General features: G+C 46.5%; 1 protein-coding gene and 1 long non-coding RNA gene across 3 annotated transcripts in view; one reads left to right on the forward strand and one right to left on the reverse strand.

Annotated features, from left to right (window-relative positions):
- The window catches only part of RALB (RAS like proto-oncogene B), a 45899-nt gene extending 44432 nt beyond the window's left edge, over positions 1-1467 (reverse strand). Inside the window, exon 1 of one of the 2 annotated variants that reach the window (XM_017665244.3) lies at positions 1311-1467. The gene's annotated coding sequence lies outside the window, so the exon portion shown is untranslated. Of the gene's footprint in view, positions 1-527; positions 948-1310 lie in introns of those variants that run through there. The other variant, XM_037001074.2, reaches the window with a different exon arrangement.
- Positions 1468-5442: 3975 nt separating this feature from the next.
- LOC140850604 (uncharacterized) lies at positions 5443-7282 on the forward strand. Its single transcript, XR_012133545.1, has 3 exons — positions 5443-5656; positions 6240-6813; positions 6911-7282. It is a non-coding gene; the product is annotated as an uncharacterized lncRNA (long non-coding RNA).
- Positions 7283-19741: the final 12459 nt, after the last annotated feature.

The following is a 19741-nucleotide window of genomic DNA, read 5'->3' on the forward strand; positions in this document are numbered from 1 at the left end:
ATCCTAAGAAGGAGGATAACTGCCACCACCTTGTCACAGCTGTGGCCTCTGCAACACAGACAGTTGAAAAGCCTGCTCAACATCACACCCATCAAGTTTCAGGACCAGCATCAAACTTCGGTCTTCACACCCTACCCTCCTGTTCTTCCCCATAGTCAATGATACCTTTCCTGGTTACGCCATTCTCAGAACTTCGATATTCTAATTCTGTTGCTCCTGGCTTAACGAATATTGCCTCAACCTGTTTCCAGCTTTGACATCCAAGAGCCTTGTTGCTCTATTTAGAACATGAGTCATTGACACATAAAAAAGATAAGCCATCCCCTTTCATAATCTGTGCCCACTATACAACCCCAAAACTTCATAAAAAGAAATGAGGTTAGGAAACTGGGACAAAGCAGAAAATTCACTGTTCTACAAGGGCTGAAATCAAGTGACAGATAACTCAAATTAACAACCAGCCAAGTCTCTTCCGTTGGCAGTTCTAAGTCAGTCCACCAGACACAAGAACTTCTCAGAAGACTCACCTGAAAGTGCCAATGCTTCCAGTATTCACCTGAAAACTGGCTCAGAAAGGACACTGCTCAAACAAGCAAGCAGTCTGGGCGCAGCGATCTCTGCCACTAGTTCCCAACCAGCCCGCGGACAACCTCATATACGTATGAGAGGGCAAGAAGAGAGATGTTGAAGTCTGGTGCAGGCAAACAGTTCAAGTCCACGGTGCTTCCTATCAGAAGTCACATTCAGTGCCAGCCCCTACTAGAAAAGAATTAAGGCGGGGCGGGGCAAAGAAGCAACTTCACTCTCATTTGCAACACAGGACCAAAAACAATCAGACCAAATAACTTTTGGAGCATGGCATCGGTTCAGTCCAAGTTCTTCAGGTACTAAGTTTTTGCAACCCTTAACCAGCTCTTACCCTGCCCACAGCGTCAACTAAGGGACTGAGGAAGTGGACTCTCCTCGGGCTAGAGGCCTGAAAGGGAAGGAAGTGGAAGCAGAGGTCATTTGTGGGAAAGGGGAAGAGAAGCAAAAAGGGAGAGGCTGGGGCGCCGCCCCCATTTCCTAAGCCCCAAGCCTGTCTGTGGGGCCCGGAGGCTTTCTCCACAAAACCCAGCGGGGCCGAGAGGGGCCACTAATCCCGCGTGGCCCGCCCCCGGCTTGGGGCTTAACACCTCCGGCGGCCGGCCACAGCCCAACGCGGAGAGCGCGGGGGGCAGGAGGGCACCCGACGCAGGGCGGCGCACCCCACTTCCCAGCGCGAGCCCCACCCTGCCCGGAGGGGTCCTGCCAAACGCCGGTACTCTTACCTGGGACCTTCCCCCGCCGCCTCGGCTGTCCGCACCCCACCCGCAGCTCTCAAGGCCTCCCCGCCCTCTCCTTCGCCTCCTACGGGGGCCGGACCCCAGCCTTCCCCCGCCGATTTGTCATTGAGCGGCCCTGGCTCGCTTCCCTACCCCCCCTAGCGCGCCCCCGGCGTCGCCTAGGCAACCCAGCCTCTCGAGAGCGCGCCCTCCCTTCTGCCCCCGCCTTCCCCCTAGAGGCCACGCTCATCGAGAGCATATTACCCAATTCAAAGCGGAGCTTCCAAGCTTCGCTGGGAGGTTTCACCAATGAGAAGCAGCCTCAGGCTAAAGGGGCGGGCTCCACACGCCTGCCCCACCCATCTCCGTTTCCTCCTTTGGGAGGCCGGACACGCCGCACGTGACTTCTGCGGCAGTGAAGGCTGGAGCTGGTCAGAGGAGTCCGGGCGTGGGTGGGCGGACCGGTTGCAGGCCCTCCCATCGTGGATTAGCTCAGGGCGAGGCCAAAGTAGTGGAGAGCAAAAGGGAAGGACAGGTCTAACGTAGACAAACCAAGGAAAAATGCGATTAGGCGCGCGGGTGTGAAGGGTGCAGGCGGCTCTCCAGAGGCTGGCCAAGTGCTTCTGAGACGGGACCTCCCCGCCTGCCGCCACGACTTGTTTGACTATTAGAAGTAATATAGTTACTTGTTCAGTGCCTAGGAATAACTTGAACCAGATCACATACAAAGGCCAAAATTCTAACTCAGCCATAACCTTGAGGCAGGAAGTGTAGTGGGCAAGCTTAAGACCAACAGGTTTTTCTCCCACAACCTGCCCGTCATCGTCCTCCAAAGCCCAGGAACTTGTAATTTTCTATCTAAATAGGGCTTCACCCCGGGTTGATTTTTCCTAACTAACCACTCCCTCCTAGAATTGAATCCTCCCCCAAAGCCACTACCACTCCCGCCTTTGCAAGATTTGTGGTCCCTACACAAACTTTGTTGTTTCACACTGTACCTCAATTGTTCAAATGTCCACCTCTGTATTCTCTAGGGATGGAAACTATCTTTTCCAATTTGATATCCACAGCAGCGAGCACCGTGTAATTAATTCTTCCATTACTTATCATTTTACGTTATGATACATGTGTACAATGTGAGAGGCTTTGTGCCTTGATTAGATTGCTATGTATATGCAACTAACAGATCAGACCCTCCAACAGCTATTATCAAAAAACACCGAAACTTTACCTTAGTCTTAAGTAACAGGCGTAACAAAAACATGTAACCAGAAGAATATCTTCTCTATTAGTGTACTCTCTTAAACATTCTGTTTTTACCCTTCTCATACACATTATATAAAGACTTCTATTTATTACATGCTTATTATATGACAGAAACTCTGCTAGATACTGTAAAAGAAAAAGGGTAGGAGGCTTCTCTGAAAGGAAGCTCTAGTATTTATAAATATAGAATGGGAATAACGTCCAAACCTTTTCCTATAAAGTAACAATTAAGTGCACAGGTTTAGAATAAAAAAGAAACACAGGTTCAAAAGAGGGCTATACCATATAACTAGCAGTTACTTATTTAGGAAGTTACTTAACTTCTGTGGGCCTCAGTTTCGCCAGCTGCCCAATAGTAGTATTATCTCCAAACCACCGGTGTTAAGTTTAAGTGAAATTACATATGAACCTCTCAGTACAGTGCTAGGGACTTGGTGAGTGCTCAGCAAAAGTAAACTTTAGTTGTGATTGCCACCAGAGTCCAAGATGTACACTCAAGTGTGCTCTAACCAACCTAGGGACAGTGTTTCCTCCCAAGACTGTGTTATCTGAGAATGTGACACCACCACAGTGCAACCAATGCTGTGTGCAGCCTGGTGGAATGGCTCTGCTATGGTGATGCATTTTTTCAAATGCAAGTTTAGCAGCCTGCCCAAATGAAATGAATAATTCTGGGAGTAGGATCGGGCATGGACAGACCAGGATTTTCCTCTCCCCACATACCCAGGACCCACAGCAATCATAGGAGGTTTTCTAACCTTTCCCAGGCTGTGTAACTGCCATTCCTTTGTATTAGCAAAGGAATGTCATGCAGGACACATTGGGCTTTTTGAGAAACGCTATACTCATTCTCTGCCTCCTTCCCCCAACCACCTCCCTTCCCACTTCAGCCCTAGTACTCTGAGGGACTCCACTGGGATTCCACCAGGAGGATCGCCTGTTAGCTCCTGGACATGCCAGGCCTTAGTTGAGCATGGTAGATTCAGAGGGTAATGGCAGGATCCTTTTGGAGGGGCTGTCACAGAGCACACCAGCCCAGAAACATGTCCCAGCAAGGGAAGAGTACTGGGAGACCACCAGCCCAAGCTGCTCTGGGATTACTCTTGTCATATTTCAGGGGATACGCTTGTCTGCTGAACTACTCCTGAGGAAACTCTGACTCCTGGCAGAGCCAGAGGCTTGAGCAGCAGGAATACAAAATCCCCAGTAGGACCCTGAAAGGTTCTTCTAACCCACTGCAGTTGTAGAAAGAACACTGTAAACATACCCTCCTTTAAAAGTATTTACTGAGTATTATTATGTGACTCTTTAGTGCTGTTTGACAAGTATTTCTACTTCTTTTTCCTGGTCCCTGGATAGGATTGAACTTCCTAGCAACCTGTGGTTGGGTGAGGCTATGTGACTAGCCCTAACCAATGACTTGTGAGTGAAAGTGACACATAAATCATTTTGGGGCTGAAGAATTTATTTGCCAATGCAAAACCCCCCAGAGCCCTCATCTTTACTTTACAGTACAGCTATTGGCAATGTTTGGAATATGGCTGCTCCATCAGCCTGGACTGAAACGCAGCTCCCACTGCCAATCTGTGATGGACATACAGCATGACTGAGAAACAAACCTTTGTGGTTCAAAGGCACTTAACTGTGTGTTGTTTGTTACCAACTGTGGAAGTTGTTTGTTACCGCCACGTAGCTTAGCCTGCTCTGACTGATAGAAGCCTCTAAAGTATGCCAAGCTGGGGACATAGGGGTGAACAACTCAGATAAGAGAACAGATTGGAAACCACTGAACAAGCAACTTGATAATTACAAATAGTGTCATTACAAATTATTTGAGATTGGGTGGTCAGAAAACCTCTCTCTTAGGAGGTGACATTTAATCTAGGACCTGAAGGATGAAAAGGAATCAAATCGTGGAAAAAGTTGGAAGTGAGGGGAAGGAGAGAATTTCAGGTTGAGGCACAAACACATGCACACTCCTAAGACAGAACAAAGCATGGTACTCTCGAGAACAGGCAGTGGGCCACGAGCAGGGGAAAGTGAGGCCCCACAAGGCTGGAGAAGGAGACTCAGCCAGATTATGTAGGGCTTCTAGGTCGTAATAGAGAGACTGGAATTCATTCCAAGAGTGATGAGAAGGTACGGAGGAGGTTCAAGCCAGGTTGATAACATGCCTTGATTTAGGTTTTAAGAAGACCATGCTGGCTGTTGTCCATAGAATGTGCTGTAAGGGCCAGATGTGAGAATGGAGATTAGGAGGTGGTTCCAGGAGTCCAAGCAGAGTGGGGTCCACAGGGCCAGAGGCTAAAAGGGTAATCTGTCTTCAGATAACAGGAGATTTGGGGAGATTGCAGACGTAGGGAAGCCAAAGAGCTGAAGACCAAGCCAGGGGGTACTCCTGCCAAATCCCAGAGAAAGCAGAGGTAAGATTGGAAGTGGGCCCCACAGAGGTGCTTTGGCCCCAGGAGATGGGGGCTCAGAATTCAGGCAGGAACAGGGGAGGGTGTGGCAAGGACAGAAGACCAATTTTCTAGAATATCAGCCAGCATTAGAGGTTTGCCCCATTAGCTGGCAGTATTCTATAAATAGATGGTATTATTAGAAAGAGTCTGACAAGCTCCAACATCCTGCAGCCATTTGACAGCTGGTGACCACCTTGATTAGAAAAGAAAAGGAGGCACCAATCTATAGACGAAAAATAAAAGCCATTCTTGCCTACTGACGGTTATGTAAAAATCTACTGTAAATAGAAGAGCTAGGTGGAGTTCATCTTCTGCACCTGGTTTGTCTTTCTCCACCCCTCAGTGCCCAGATCCTCTCTTCACACTTCCTGCCATCTCATACTATTTTCGGAACTTGTCTCACAGGCTAATTCACACTCAGGAATAAATGACTGATGACAGTTCAATGGGCACCCACCTCTTCCTGAGCATTTGTATCATCCAGCTTATCAAGACCAAAAGTCCTAAGCCAGGGGAAGTACTCTGGGATGGCTGGATATTTTTACCTCACACTACTGGAATAGAGTGATTTATCCCTTCTCAGGAAAAGGTTCAAACTCCTGATTTCTCACCCAGAGATGCCAGGTAAGGAGAATACCTTATTGTAATCCTCTGAAGCCCGGGTACAATTCCCGGAGCCTTCCTTTCCCTGCAGCCTTTTGCTGGCAGTTATCAAGAAAAGCCCCTGGCATTGGCTTATTCCCAAACATATTTAAAATCTTGACTTTGTTGCTCAAGTTAGTTATTGCCTCTGTAAAAGACTTACTAGGGAGTTTAAAAGCCACTTTTTACTAATGTTTTGTGAGCTTCTCGTTCCCCATTATCATCTTTCTCTCTGTGTCTATAGCCCCAGCCAGCCAGCGGGAGCTAACCAGATGTTCCTTGAAATAGCTCTGCTGGAAATGCAGAGGCCCCAGTAATTAGCTAGAGGATGAGCTTTCATCTTCCAAAGGAAATTAATCTACTTGGGAGACATATTAGAAAAAAATGATCCATTTCTATTTTAAATAGCTGAGTTAGCTGGACTTATCTTTCTGCCATCATAGCTTACAAGGAGTTATCACCCAGAAATGAAGTCAAGTCTGTCTTGTCATTGAGTAATAAACCTTCATCATTATCATTCACCCTAATTCCATGCTAGCTCATGTTCTCCCTTCCATTTTCACAGAGACATGTGGCTCCCGCTTCCAAAATTTGCACGTAAACAATCACCACAGAGCTGGTACTGACTTCCAGGTAAGCAAAGAAAAGCCCCTGCAAGGTGACATCCACAGAGCATTACACTGTGTCATGAGATTCAAGTGTCTACATTTTGCGCTGAGTGCTCTCCGACATAAATATTACCGAGTCTCCCAGGAAGCCAGTCCCATCTAAAAGCATGGAGACTGGTTAGCCCCATCATCTCTCCCAGCTTGTGTGCTCTGACTGTATCGCAAGGTCTTCCCTGTGTGCTGCCTCAGCCACATGCCGCCAAGCACCCGGGCCTGGACTTAGCCACAGAATGTCAACTCAGCCTCCTTGGTGACTGTTGCCGCTTAGAGACTAAAGCTCCTGAAAGTCCAGTCTCAGCTATCTGCCCTTCCCTGGGGAACCACATGTACACTTGCATCTCACCATCCAGTGTGTGCTGATGACACCCTGATCCAGGTGCCCCACCCGGGTGTTCTCACGATCTGCAGATACAGAGGACCCATGGAGTCAGCCAGCTCTGGGCAGCTAGGCAGACAAAGAAGAGTGAGAAGGTAAGAAATGATACCTGGCACTGTTAGACATTTCCCACTTGCTCTCGCATGACTCCTCATAGCAGTCTCACGGTGCTGTTGTTCCCTCACTTCATAGATGAGGACTTCCAGGACCAGCAGGTCACAGAGGACAGATATGGAGAGCCCAAAGTCAAACCCAGACTGGGAGCTCAGCTTTGACTTCCGCCACTCTTGGCCTTGTGTGGTCAGAGCATCCCTGCCCTCTAGTGTGGTCCAGGCCTCGCTGAGCCTCCATTCACCTCACCTCCTGCTACTTAAGGCTGATCCTAGTTTCCCAGGGAGGGGCTGGGACTGCATTTCAGAGGTAAAGTACTCTTTTCTTGGACCACTCTTTCTCCCCAGCTCCCACGCCCTCATATCCCTGCCCCCACAGGAGGGGATGGGCCTGGGGCCAGCCTCTCACCAACCCACATGCGGCCTCTATCACTCCATCACTCATAAATGCCAAAACCCCTCCTTGGTGATTTTTTACTAGCAACACTTTTAAAAATATTATTTTGTTTTTTAATGAACAATCTCATCTCTTCCCCACATCTGTTCCAGAGAGCAGGGCAAGGCCAAAGGGTCAGAAGTCTGAGGAATGCAGGGTAGCCATGGGGAACAAGGAACCCCCGAGCCAAGAGACCCTAACTCTGGAAAGAAAGCAAAATTGTGACCTGCAGAGCCACATCCCCAGCCCCTAGTTCCTCTTCCTGAAGCAAGATTACCAAAACATTAAAATGTGCATCTCTGTGACTGAGGTCAGGAGACAGTTCCCCTTCCTGCAATACATTTTTTTTTTGGTATCATTAATCTACAATTACATGAAGAACATTATGTTTACTAGGCTCCTCCCTTCACCAAGTCCCCCCAACATACCCCATTACAGTCACTATCCATCAGTGTAGTAAGATGCTGCAGAATCCCTACTCATCTTCTCTGTGTTGTACACCCCTCCCCATGAACCCCCCTACTACACATGCTAATCATAATGCCCCCTTTCTTTTTCCCCACCCTCATCCCTCCCTTCCCACCCATCCTCCTCAGTCCCTTTCCCTTTGGTAACTGTTAGTCCATTCTTGGGTTCTGTGATTGTGCTGCTGTTTTGTTCCTTCAGTTTTTCTTGGTTCTTATACTCCACATATGAGTGAAATCCTTTGGTTGGTACTTGTCTCTCTCTGCCTGGTTTATTACACTGAGCATAATACCCTCTAGCTCCATCCATGTTGTTGCAAATGGTAGGATTTGTCTTCTTCTTATGGCTAAATAATATTCCATTGTGTATATGTACCATATCTTCTTTATCCATTCATCTACTGATGGACACTTAGGTTGTTCCATTACTTGGCTATTGTAAATAGTACTGCGATAAACATTGGGGTGCATCTGTCTTTTTCAAACTGGGCTGCTGCTTTCATAGGGCATTTTCCTAGAAGTGGAATTCCTGGGTCAAATGGTATTTCTATTTTGAGCATTTTGAGGAATCTCCATACTGCTTTCCACAATGGTTGAACTAATTTACATTCCCACCAGCAGTGTAGGAGGGTTCCCCTTTCTCCGCAGCCTCACCAACATTTGTTGTTGTATGTCTTTTGGATGGTGGCAATCCTTACTGGTGTGAGGTGATATCTCATTGTGGTTTTAATTTGCATTTCTCTGATGATTAGTGATGTGGAACATCTTTTCATGTGTCTGTTGTCCATCTGAATTTCTTCTTTAGAGAACTGTCTATTCAGCTCCTCTGCCCATTTTTTAATTGGATTATTTGCTTTTTGTTTGTTGAGGTGTGTAAGCTCTCTATATATTTTGGATGTCAGCCCTTTATCAGATCTGTCATTTATGAATATATTCTCCCATACTGTAGGATGCCTTTTTGTTCTATTGATGGTGGCCTTTGCTGTACAGAAGCTTTTCAGCTTGATATAGTCCCACTTGTTCATTTTTGCTTTTGTTTCCCTTGCCCGGGGAGATAAGTTCATGAAAAAGTTGCTCATGTTTATGTCTAAGAGATCTTTGCCTATGTTTTTTTCTAAGAGTTTTATGGTTTCATGACTTACATTCAAGCCTTTGATCCATTTCAAATTTACTTTTGTGTATGGGGTTAGACAGTGATCCAGTTTCATTCTCTTACATGTAGCTGTCCAGTTTTGCCAGAATGCCAGCTGTCCAGTTTGTCCCCATTGTATGTCCATGGCACCTTTATCGAGTATTAATTGACCAAATATGTTTGGGTTAATGTCTGGAGTCTCTATTCTGTTCCACTGGTCTGTGGCTCTGTTCTTGTGCCAGTACCAAATTGTCTTGATTACTGTGGCTTTGTAATAGAGCTTGAAGTTGGGAAGCGAGATTCCCCCATTTTATTCTTCCTTCTCAGGATTGCTTTGGCTATTCAGGGTCTTTGGTGGTCCCATATGAATTTTAGAACTATTTGTTCCAGTTCATTGAAGAATGCTATTGGTAATTTGATAGGGATTGCATTGAATCTGTATATTGCTTTGGGCAGGATGGCCATTTTGATGATATTAATTCTTCCTAGCCAAGAGTATGAGATGGGTTTCCATTTGTTCATGTCCTCTTTAATTTCTCTTAAGAGTGTCTTTAGTTTTCAGGGTCTAGGTCTTTCACTTCCTTGGTTAGGCTTATTCCTAGGTATTTGATTCTTTTTGATGCAATTGTGAATGGAATTGTTTTCCTGATTTCTCTTTTTATTAGTTCATTGTTAGTGTATAGGAAAGCCACAGATTTCTGTGTGTTAATTTTGTATCCTGCAAATTTTCTGTATTCCGATATCAGTTCTAGTAGTTTTGGAGTGGAGTCTTTAAGGTTTTTTATGTACAATATCATGTCATCTGCAAGTAGTGACAATTTAACTTCTTCTTTACCAATTTGGATTTCTTGTATTTCTTTGTTTTGTCTAATTGCCGTGGCTAGGACCTCCAGTAGTATGTTGAATAACAGTGGGGAGAGTGGGCATCCCTGTCTTGTTCCCGATCTCAGAGGAAAAGCTTTCAGCTTCTCGCTGTTCAGTATGATGTTGGCCATATACAGTGGGTTTATTGTATATGGCCTTTATTATGTTGAGGTACTTGCCCTCTATATCCATTTTGCTGAGAGCTTTTATCATGAATGGATGTTGAATTTTGTTGAATGCTTTTTCAGCATCTATGGAGATGATCATGTGGTTTTTGTCCTTCTTTTTGTTGATGTGGTGGATGATGTTGATGGATTTTCAAATGTTGTACCATCCTTGCATCCCTGGGATGAATCCCACTTAGTCATAGTGTATGATCCTTTTGATGTATTTTTGAATTCAGTTTGCTAATATTTTGTTCAGTATTTTTGCATCTACGTTCATCAGGGATATTGGTCTGTAATTTTCTTTTTTGGTGGGGTCTTTGCCTAGTTTTGGTATTAGGGTGATGTTGGCTTCATAGAATGAGTTTGGGAGTATTCCCTCCTCTTCTATTTTTTGGAAAACTTTAAGGAGAATGGGTATTATAACTTCTCTGTATGTCTGATAAAGCTCTGAGGTAAATCCATCTGGCCTGGGTTTTTTTTCTTGGGTAGTTTTTTGATGACCGCTTCAATTTTTTTGCTGGTAATTGGTTTGTTTAGATTTTGTGTTTCTTCCTTGGTCAGTCTTGGAAGGTTGTATTTTTCTAGGAAGTTGTCCATTTCTTCTAGGTTTTCCAGCTTGTCAGCATATAGGTTTTCATAGTAGCCTCTAATAATTATTTGTATTTCTGTGGGGTCTGTCTTGATGTTTCCTTTCTCGTTTCTGATTCTATTGATGTGTGTTGATTCTCTTAATAAGTCTGGCTAGAGGCTTATCTATTTTGTTTATTTTCTCAAAGAACTAGCTCTTGGTTTCATTGATTTTTTTCTATTTATTCTTCTCAATTTTATTTATTTCTTCTCTGATCTTTACTATGTCCCTCCTTCTGCTCACTTTAGGCCTCATTTGTTTTTCTTTTTCCAATTTCAATAATTGTGATGTTAGACTATTCATTTGGGATTGTTCTTACTCCTTTAAATATGCCTGGATTGCTATATACTTTCCTCTTAAGACTGTTTTTGCTGCATCCCACAAAAGTGGGGCTTTGTGTTGTTGTTGTCATTTGTTTCCATATATTGCTTGATCTCTATTTTAATTTGGTCGTTGATCCAATGATTATTTAGGAGCATGTTGTTAAGCCTTCATGTGTTTGTGAGCCTTTTTGCTTTCTTTGTACAATTTATTTCTAGTTTTATACCTTTGTGGTCTGAAAAGTTGGTTGGTAGGATTTCAATCTTTTTTAATTTATTCAGGTTCTTTTTGTGGCCTAGTATGTGGTCTATTCTGGAGAATGTTCCATGTGCACTTAAGAAGAATGTGTATCCTGTTGCTTTTGGATGTAGAGTTCTATAGATGTCTATTAGGTCCATCTGTTCTAGTGTGCGGTTCAGTGCCTCTGTGTCCTTACTTATTTTCTGTTTTGTGGATCTATTCTTTGGAGTGAGTGGTGTGTTGAAGTCTCCCAAAATGAATGCATTGCATTCTGTTTCCTCCTTTAATTCTGTTAGTATTTGTTTCACATATGCTGGTGCATCCTATATTGGGTGCATATATATTTATAATGGTTATATTCTCTTGTTAGGCTGATCCCTTTATCATTATGTAATGTACTTCTTTATCTCTTGTTACTTTCTTTGTTTTGAAGTCTATTTTGTCTGATACTAGTACTGCAACACCTGCTTTTTTCTCCCTGTTGTTTGCATGAAATATCTTTTTCCATCCCTTGACTTTTAGTCTGTGCATGTCTTTGGGTTTGAGGTGTGTCTCTTGTAAGCAGCGTATAGATGGGTCTTGCATTTTTATCCATTCTATTACTCTGTGTTTTTTGATTGGTGCATTCAGTCCATTTACATTTAGGGTGATTATTGAAAGATATGTACTTACTGCCATTGCAGGCTTTAGGTTCGTGGTTATCAAAGGTTCAAAGTTGGCTTCTTTACTATCTTACTGTCTAACTCACTTATTGAGCTATTACAAACACAATCTGATGATTCTTTATTTCTCTCCCTTCTTATTCCTCCTTCTCCATTCTTTATATATTGGGTGTTTTGTTCTGTGCTCTTTTGTATTTCCTTTGACTGCTTTTGTGGGTAGTTGACTTTATTTTTTGCCTTTAGTTAGTATTTGATTGGTCTTCTTTCTCTGCTGTGATTTTATTTTCTCTGGTGACATCTATTTAGTCTTAGGAGTGCTCTCATCTAGAGCAGTCCCTCTAAAATACCCTGTAGAGGTGGTTTGTGGGAAGCAAATTCCCTCAACTTTTGCTTGTCTGGGAATTGTTTAATCCCTCCTTCATATTTAAATGATAATCATGCTGGATACAGTATTCTTGGTTCAAGGCCCTTCTGTTTCATTGCATTAAATATATCATGCCATTCTCTTCTGGCCTGTAAGGTTTCTGTTGAGAAGTCTAATGTTAGCCTGATGGGTTTCCCTTTGTAGGTGACCTTTTTCCTCTCTCTATTTGCCTTTAATACTCTTTCCTTGTCTTTGATCTTTGCCATTTAATTATTATGTTGTCCTCTTTGGGTCTCTTCTGTTGGGAGTTCTGTAAGCTTCCGTGGTCTGAGCAACTATTTCCTCCCCCAGTTTGGGAACGTTTTCAGCAATTATTTCTTCAAAGACACTTTCTATCCCTTTTTCTCTCTTCTTCTTCTTCTGGTACCCCTATAATGCAGATATTGTTCCTTTTGGATTGGTCACACCATTCTCTTAATATTGTTTCATGCCTGGACATCCTTTTATCTCTCTCTGCATCAGCTTCTATGTGTTCCTGTTCTCTGGTTTCTATTCCATCAATGGCCTCTTGCATCTCATCCATTCTGCTTTTAAATCCTCCAGAGATTGTTTTATTTCTGTAGTCTCCCTCCCTACTTTGTCCATTAGCTCTTGCATTTTTCTCTGCTGCTCCATCAGCATGGTTATGACCTTTATTTTGAATTCTTTTTCAGGGAGATTGGTTATGTCTGTTTCTCCAAGCTCCTTCTCAGGTGCCACCACTGTGGGCTTGCATGAGCCGCTCTGTCACAGCCATCACCACCAGCTCACACAGGCCAGCCCCAGGCCACTAGGCAGCCGCCCCCACGGGCTCATGCAGGCCGCTCCCGGGGCCCTCTGGCGCCGCCTCCCCCAGCATGTGCTACCGCTCTCCCACTACGGGGCCAGTGTGTCGGGGTCCACACTGGTTGGGGGACCGACTGGCAGGCTGCTTACTGCCGTGAGGGGCTTCAGAGCTGTGCTGATGCCCAGGGGGTTAGGTCGCCTACAGTTCTCCAGATTCCCAGGTGCTGGGTGTGTGTGTCAGGATGACTTTGTCCAGCTGTGAGGTCCCTGTCCCTTTAAGATTTGCAAAAAGCACTCACTTTTCTTTTGTCTCAGGGGCGCCAGTTGCAGGGACCTGCTTGCAGGTTTTGCTTTTCCGTTTCTCTAATATCCATCACCCCGTGCACCATGTGTCTGCACTCCCAGTGCGGATTTCTAGAGCTGGTTGTTTAGCAATCCTGGGCTTTCACTCCCTCCCCACTCTGACTCCTTTCTTTCCGCCGGGGTCTGGGGTAGGTGAGCATTCGGGTCCCACTGGGCTGCGGCTTATATCTTACCCCCTTTGTGTGATGCTGAGTTCTTGCAGATGTAGATGTAGCCTGGCTGTTGTACTGTATCTACTGGTGTACTGGTATCTCTTTCAGGAATAGCTGTATTTGTTGAATTTTCAAAAATATATATGTTTTTGGGAGGAGATTTCCACTGACCTACTCACGCTGCCATCTTGGCTCCTCCTCGCAATACATTTTTATGTAGAGTTTTCATTTTTCACAATGGCCAAGATGAAACTTGGTAGATACGAACAAAAATAAAGCAGCAGTGAGGTTAGTGCAGTGTCCAGGCTGGAAAAGCAGCCTACTTCTGCACATCTGCATGGGGACCAGTCCCCACTGGGAGAGCTCCAAAAGGATGGTATATTTATCACACTCCTGCCTGGGGGAGGGTACACACAAAGCCTCCTTGCACAACCTGTGCAGTTAACCAATCCAGCCTCCATTCACCTCACCTCCTGCTACTTGAGGCTGATCCTAGTTTTCCAGGGAGGGTCTGGGACTGCATTGGACCCCTCTTTCTCCCCAGCTCCCATGCCCCCATCACAGCTGAGACCAGGATCCAACCTCCCTTCAGCCATCAGGCCAGCACCATGCCAGGTCCTGGACCTCGGGGCAGTAGCTGCAATTTTCTCTCCAGGTGGCTGTGCAGATGCAGACACGGGGCCTCTGCAGCCCTTGTGGCACATTGGGAAGGCTGACTGGCCAAGGCTGAAATCTTTCTCTGCCCCTCCAGTCTTGCTCCTGCCTACCCTCACCTCAGCCAGGTAGAAGGGAAGGCCAGAGCTCAGAAGGCCCAAGGAATGTGTTTGGGGCAGGTGAAGCTGTGGGGAGCATCTCAGCTGAGACCAGGATCCAACCTTTCTTCAGCCATCAGGCTGGCACCAGGCCAGGTCCTGGACCACACACTTTACATTGTCTCATCATTTTTCACTGCCACATTTAAGAGGGAGGTGTGTTTTCCTATTTACAGATAGGTCAGTCAAGTTGAGAGGTGGACCAAACCTGAAGTCAGGTATGCCTGACAATAAAACCCATGCTCTTTATCCCAGCTTTGACCACTGGCCCACCCAGCTGCAAGCTGCAAGCTGTGTGACCCTGGACAAGTCACCTCCCCTCCCTGATCATCAGTTTTCTCTGCACAACGACAGTCAGTCTCAAGTCTGTACTGAGTACCTGCTATGCGTGGAGCTATGCCAGGTACCAAATATCAGGGGAGATGCCTCCTGACCCCCAGAATAGCATCTGAAGAAGGTGGATACCACACCTTTGGCCAAACTAGCTCAGCTCCTGACTGCTGAGACCCCTTGGTACTCTTAGCCCCTCAGTGTTCCTGTCTGTCCCAGGAACTTCCTTGGAGGAGTGGCTGGTGTCGAAAGGGCAAGCCTAGAGAATCCACAGGTCATCTGATGCTCAGACACAGGAAACCAGAACCTTTGGTTAACCAGAAATCATATTTAATGGTTGCTGGCAGCCATTCACATTTAAATAGAATTCCTGTAATCCCTCCTAGCAGCTGAGATATTATACATCAAAATGCCTGCTACAGTGGCCCATAGTAAGACTGAGCAAATACTTGTTAATGGATAGGTGGCTAGATGGATTGGTGGATGGCTGGATGGGTGGAGGAATGAGGGAATGGATGGAGAAAGTGTGATGGAGGCTCAAAGGCAAGGGAATGCTATTCATGAACTGGAGTGCCCTGATAAGGTAGGCATGGGATGGTGGAAACAGGAGAGGGTGCTTGGCAGCCAGAGGGCTGTCTGGGTCTTGGGGGTATGGGTACGAGATGTGGATGACACACACAGAAAACAGCATGCCAGATCTGGAACACAGACCCCAACATGTGGCAGTGGTGGTCGCTGACTGCAGGCTCTGTACTGCACACAGAGCAATGTCAGGCACACAGCCCATCTTACTAACACCTCACAACTAGGGCCAGTCAGCTCACACTGGGTAGCAGCTTGACCCAAGGCTGCCTCATGTGCCTCAGCATAACTGTGATGGTCTGGGCCTGGGCCTTCAATGACCAGTGACTATAGCAGGCCTGGCTCTGCCTGCCAGCAGGCCCCTGATCTGAAAAATGCAGAGTGCCCACCCACCAGCCCCTCTCTCAGTGGACAGAGCCCTGAGACGAGGGTTGCTACATTAAACACAGATGGAGTTTGGAGACATACTACAAATTATTCATTGTTGACTTGAAATACAGACTTAACTGGGCATCTTCTATTTTTTATTTGCAAAATCTGACAACCCTACCCAAGCCCAGGGATCTCTGGGTGGGCAAATCTCAGTAGCCCACACCCACCATGTCAAAGCCTTCAGCTGCAGGGCTCACTAAGAGGGGAGGCCAGAGGGGCAGAACTGAGACCTGGCTCCTGGACAGAGGCATGCATTCCTGTAGTGAGGACAGCAGGGAGGTCTCAAATGAGAAGGTGCATGGCAGTGCTTCCCCTCAGGGAGGAGGGAAGAAGAAGGTACCCGTCCAGGCCCAGCTCCTTTGGACCTCACAACCTGTTCTTATCCCATTGCTCCCTGTAGCCCTTGTCTTAAGAAAGCCTGCCCAGCCTGCACCCATTCTTTCTAATGATGGAGGCCCTCGTAGGGACCAGGGTGACAGTGGTGAATCGGCCTTGGCCTCCAGGCTTATTCAATTCCATCTCCTCCTCTAAGAAGCCTTCTCGATGATTTAGACTTCTGAGCTGCCCATACATTTTCACAACCAATTACATGGCTCCTCATATTCTGGGGTCTGGTGGATATAAGGGCCCCCAACTGAAATCATAATACCCTAACAGACAGAATGTTACAACCCAGCACAATGCAGCAGAACCAACTCCTGCCCAGAACAGAAAGATGATTTAAACCCTGGCCTGCTATATCCTAGCTGGAGGGCTTTTGGCAAGATGTAACATGCCTGTAAGCCTTAGTTTCCCTGTCTGCAGAGAAGCTAAGGACAGAGCTATCTTATGGAAGTTATGAAGCTATCTTATGGACATTAAATAATACAATGTAAAGAGCTTGGTGCCAATCTGGCCTGTAGGAGCCCCATGGCCCACATCTGTTTCCTTTGTTTTAATTTTTTATTATTCTTCTTAAGCATGGTAAAATACATGTAAAATTCTCTATCACAACCATCTTTAAGTGTACAGTTCAATGGCATTAAGTACACCACTTAGATGGGCTGTGCAACCACCACCACCCATCTCCAGAACACTTTTCATCTTGCAAAACTGAAACCATCCCTGTTAAACAACTCCCCACTTCCCCTCCCCCAGCCTTTGGCCACCACCATTCCACCTTCCATCTCTGTGAATTTGACTCTTCTAAGTACCTTGTATAAGTGGAACCACACAGTTTTTGTCCTTTTTTGTGACTGGCTCATTTCACTTAGCACAATGTCCTCAAGGCTCATCCATGTTGTAGCAGGGTCAGAATTTCCTTCCTTTATAAGGCTGAATAATGTTCCATCATATGTATTTACCACACGTTTATCCAATCATCTGTCAGTGGACACTCTGGTCGCTTCTACCTTTTGGCTATTGTGAATAAAGCTGCTATGAACATGGGTGTGCAAACATCTCTTTGAGACCCTGCTTACAATTCTTTGGGGTATATACCCAGAAATGAATTGCATGGTATTTCTATTTTTTATTTTTTGAGGAACCTCCATACCATTTTACATTCCCATTGCACAAAGGTTCCAATTTCTCCACATCCTCACCAACATTTATTTTCTGGTTTGTGATAGTAGCTACCCTAAAGGGTGTGAGGTGGCCACTGCTTCTAATTTTGAACCCTGCTCTCAGCAAGCTCTCCATGGATGTTCGTCATGTGAAGTGGATTCTGTCCTGAGCTTCCTCCATCTTCGGAGACAAACGGGCTATTTATCTCCCTGTGGGGGACCTCTGTCCTTGTGGCTCTCAGGGATTAAACACAGCTGGGCCACCTCAGTCCGCCCTCAGTGCAGGCACACAATGGAAGACTGTCAGCAATAGGCAATCACAGTCTGCATGGCTTTCTCTGCTGGTGCACCACAGCTGACATGCCCTGTCCTGTGGCTGCTGATTCCCTCGCAGCTTTCGGCACTGACTCTCCTACTGTTCCCAGGTCCCAGTAGAGAGGTGTTCCTTCTTCCTCTGGAGCCCAGCTCTCACTGCCCCACCCAGAGGCCAAGTAGGTGGCAGCCCGACATCCCACCATGAGGGTACCATCTCCAAAAGTCCCCAGCACTCACAGGGGATGCCTGGAAGCTGACCTTTCACTGACTTAGCAGCAGGTACAAGAGGAGGCATGATCAGGGAGGCTGGGATGTGAGAATGGTAATCTCTGCTGGAGGGAAGACCTAGTGATCTGGAACCAGACAGGGGATGGTAGGCCTATGTATGGCCTGCTACTCCCTTCACTGGGGGGATACTTTAACATGGCTTTGGAGCCACAGAGACCTGGGTTCAAAGTGCAGCTCCATCAATATATGCTGTGTGATCTCGGGCAAGTTCTTTCACCTCTCTGAACTTCTATCACAAGAGGATGATAACACCTGAATCAGAGTCACCCTGCAGCTCTTCAGGGCGGTCTAGGGGATCACGCCCACCTGACTGCCACTATTTAATGTAGAAACTCCTTCCATCCCCACCCCCAGCTGCTGAAATTCTACATGCATTTAGACTATGGGTTGGAGGAACAAAACATGAGATTAAAGGATAACAGCCTTCCCTTTTCTGACATGAGCTGGCTTGTTCTTAAGGGAAAAACAACCCTCTCTGCAGCACCACCTCAACCCCATCCTTTGTGTTTGGGCTTCTAGGGAAACAACAGGTCTGAGAGTGGTTTCCTTCCAGGATCCCCTCCCTCCAGAAATTCCCTGATGGCTGCCAAGCCCAGTGATAAGAAAAGTGAGCAATTTCCAGAAAAAGGTCAGCATATTTCAGAGACATGGAGCAGAGGCAATGCCTGCACTGTGCCCCTTGGCGTGCACAGTCCTAGGCTACACTCCCTTAGCTTGTGACCTCCTAGACTGTATCAGAAAGAATGAGACATGGGACAGAGAAGGCTTGATGAGGTTGTGATGGTCCTCTACTGCTTGTCCTTCCACCCCCACCCCCAAATCCACAGTGGGGTGGGTGTGGGGGTGGGTGGAGAGACACTTAATGGGCACTCACTACACCCATGGAACCTGGGGATGCAGGTTCCAGCACTCAATAAGCATTCACTTAACCTTTATTTATTAACCACAAACCAGCCACAGGGCATTGTGCTGGGCATTAAGGTAAAGAGTGAGCAAAGTAGACCCTCTGGGGTGCAGGGATGGGAGCCCAGAGGAGGGCAAAGCCATCTTTGTCCACCCTCTCTTCCCTGCCCCCATCTTCCACCCCCAAGAAGCTGGTGCTCAAAACCTCTGCACACTCAGCTCACCTTCAACTGAGGGAGCAGTCAAACCTGGAAAACCCACCTAACAGAAGAGCAAAGTACATCCATAAAGGTGAAAACACCCAGCAAAGAGACAAACAAGGTGTTCAGCACAGAATTTGTTTACAACTAAGAACTCAAGGAAGTAGGAATGCACGGGGTAATAAAAGCCGGATTCTGAGGAAGGACCCATCCATCTTCCTTACCCAGGCCAAGTTCAAAACAACTCTAAAGAGCAAATCCAAATTTTTCACCTTTTATTCCACGAAGGGCAATGTGAGACTGCAGAGGGCAGGGAGGCCTGGTCCACAGTCTCTGACTAGGCCTGAGTCAGGGCCAGCTGCCCACAGCCTCCCCTGGGGTCAGCACTCTTCCTCCACCTCTTGCTCCCCTGGGTCTGCCTCGCCCAACCTCCCACACATAATCAAATCAGCATCATCCCCTCAGCACCTTCAGTAACTTCCCCACCTCTCAATAATGCCCAGGCTCTCAGCTGGCTGTAGGGCCCAGGCCACTGGCCTCCTCCCTGAATGCTCCCTCCTCAGAACTCTGGGCCTGTCAGACTTGGTGAAGAGGGAGGTGGGGAGAAGTCGAGAAGTCTACCCATGGCCCAAAGCCCTCCAGCAGTTAAATGAAATCAGATTGCAAAGCTCTGCAGAACCCGAGGCTGCTGGTCTAATGGCCCATCTCACAGATAAGGAGACTGAGGCTAGGAGCTCTGAGGCTACTCATGGCTGGTCTGACACTACCCAGGGTCAGTACCTCTGCTTGACAGCCAGGCATCTTCTAGGTCGCCGGGGAGATGGGGAGCGGGTCAAGGTGACGGCTGTGAGCACCTAAGGGACACAAGAGATGTGGAAGGTGGGGAGGC

Source organism: Manis javanica, chromosome 7 (assembly GCF_040802235.1).
Source record: "Manis javanica isolate MJ-LG chromosome 7, MJ_LKY, whole genome shotgun sequence".
NCBI classification, from domain to species: Eukaryota; Metazoa; Chordata; class Mammalia; order Pholidota; family Manidae; genus Manis; species Manis javanica.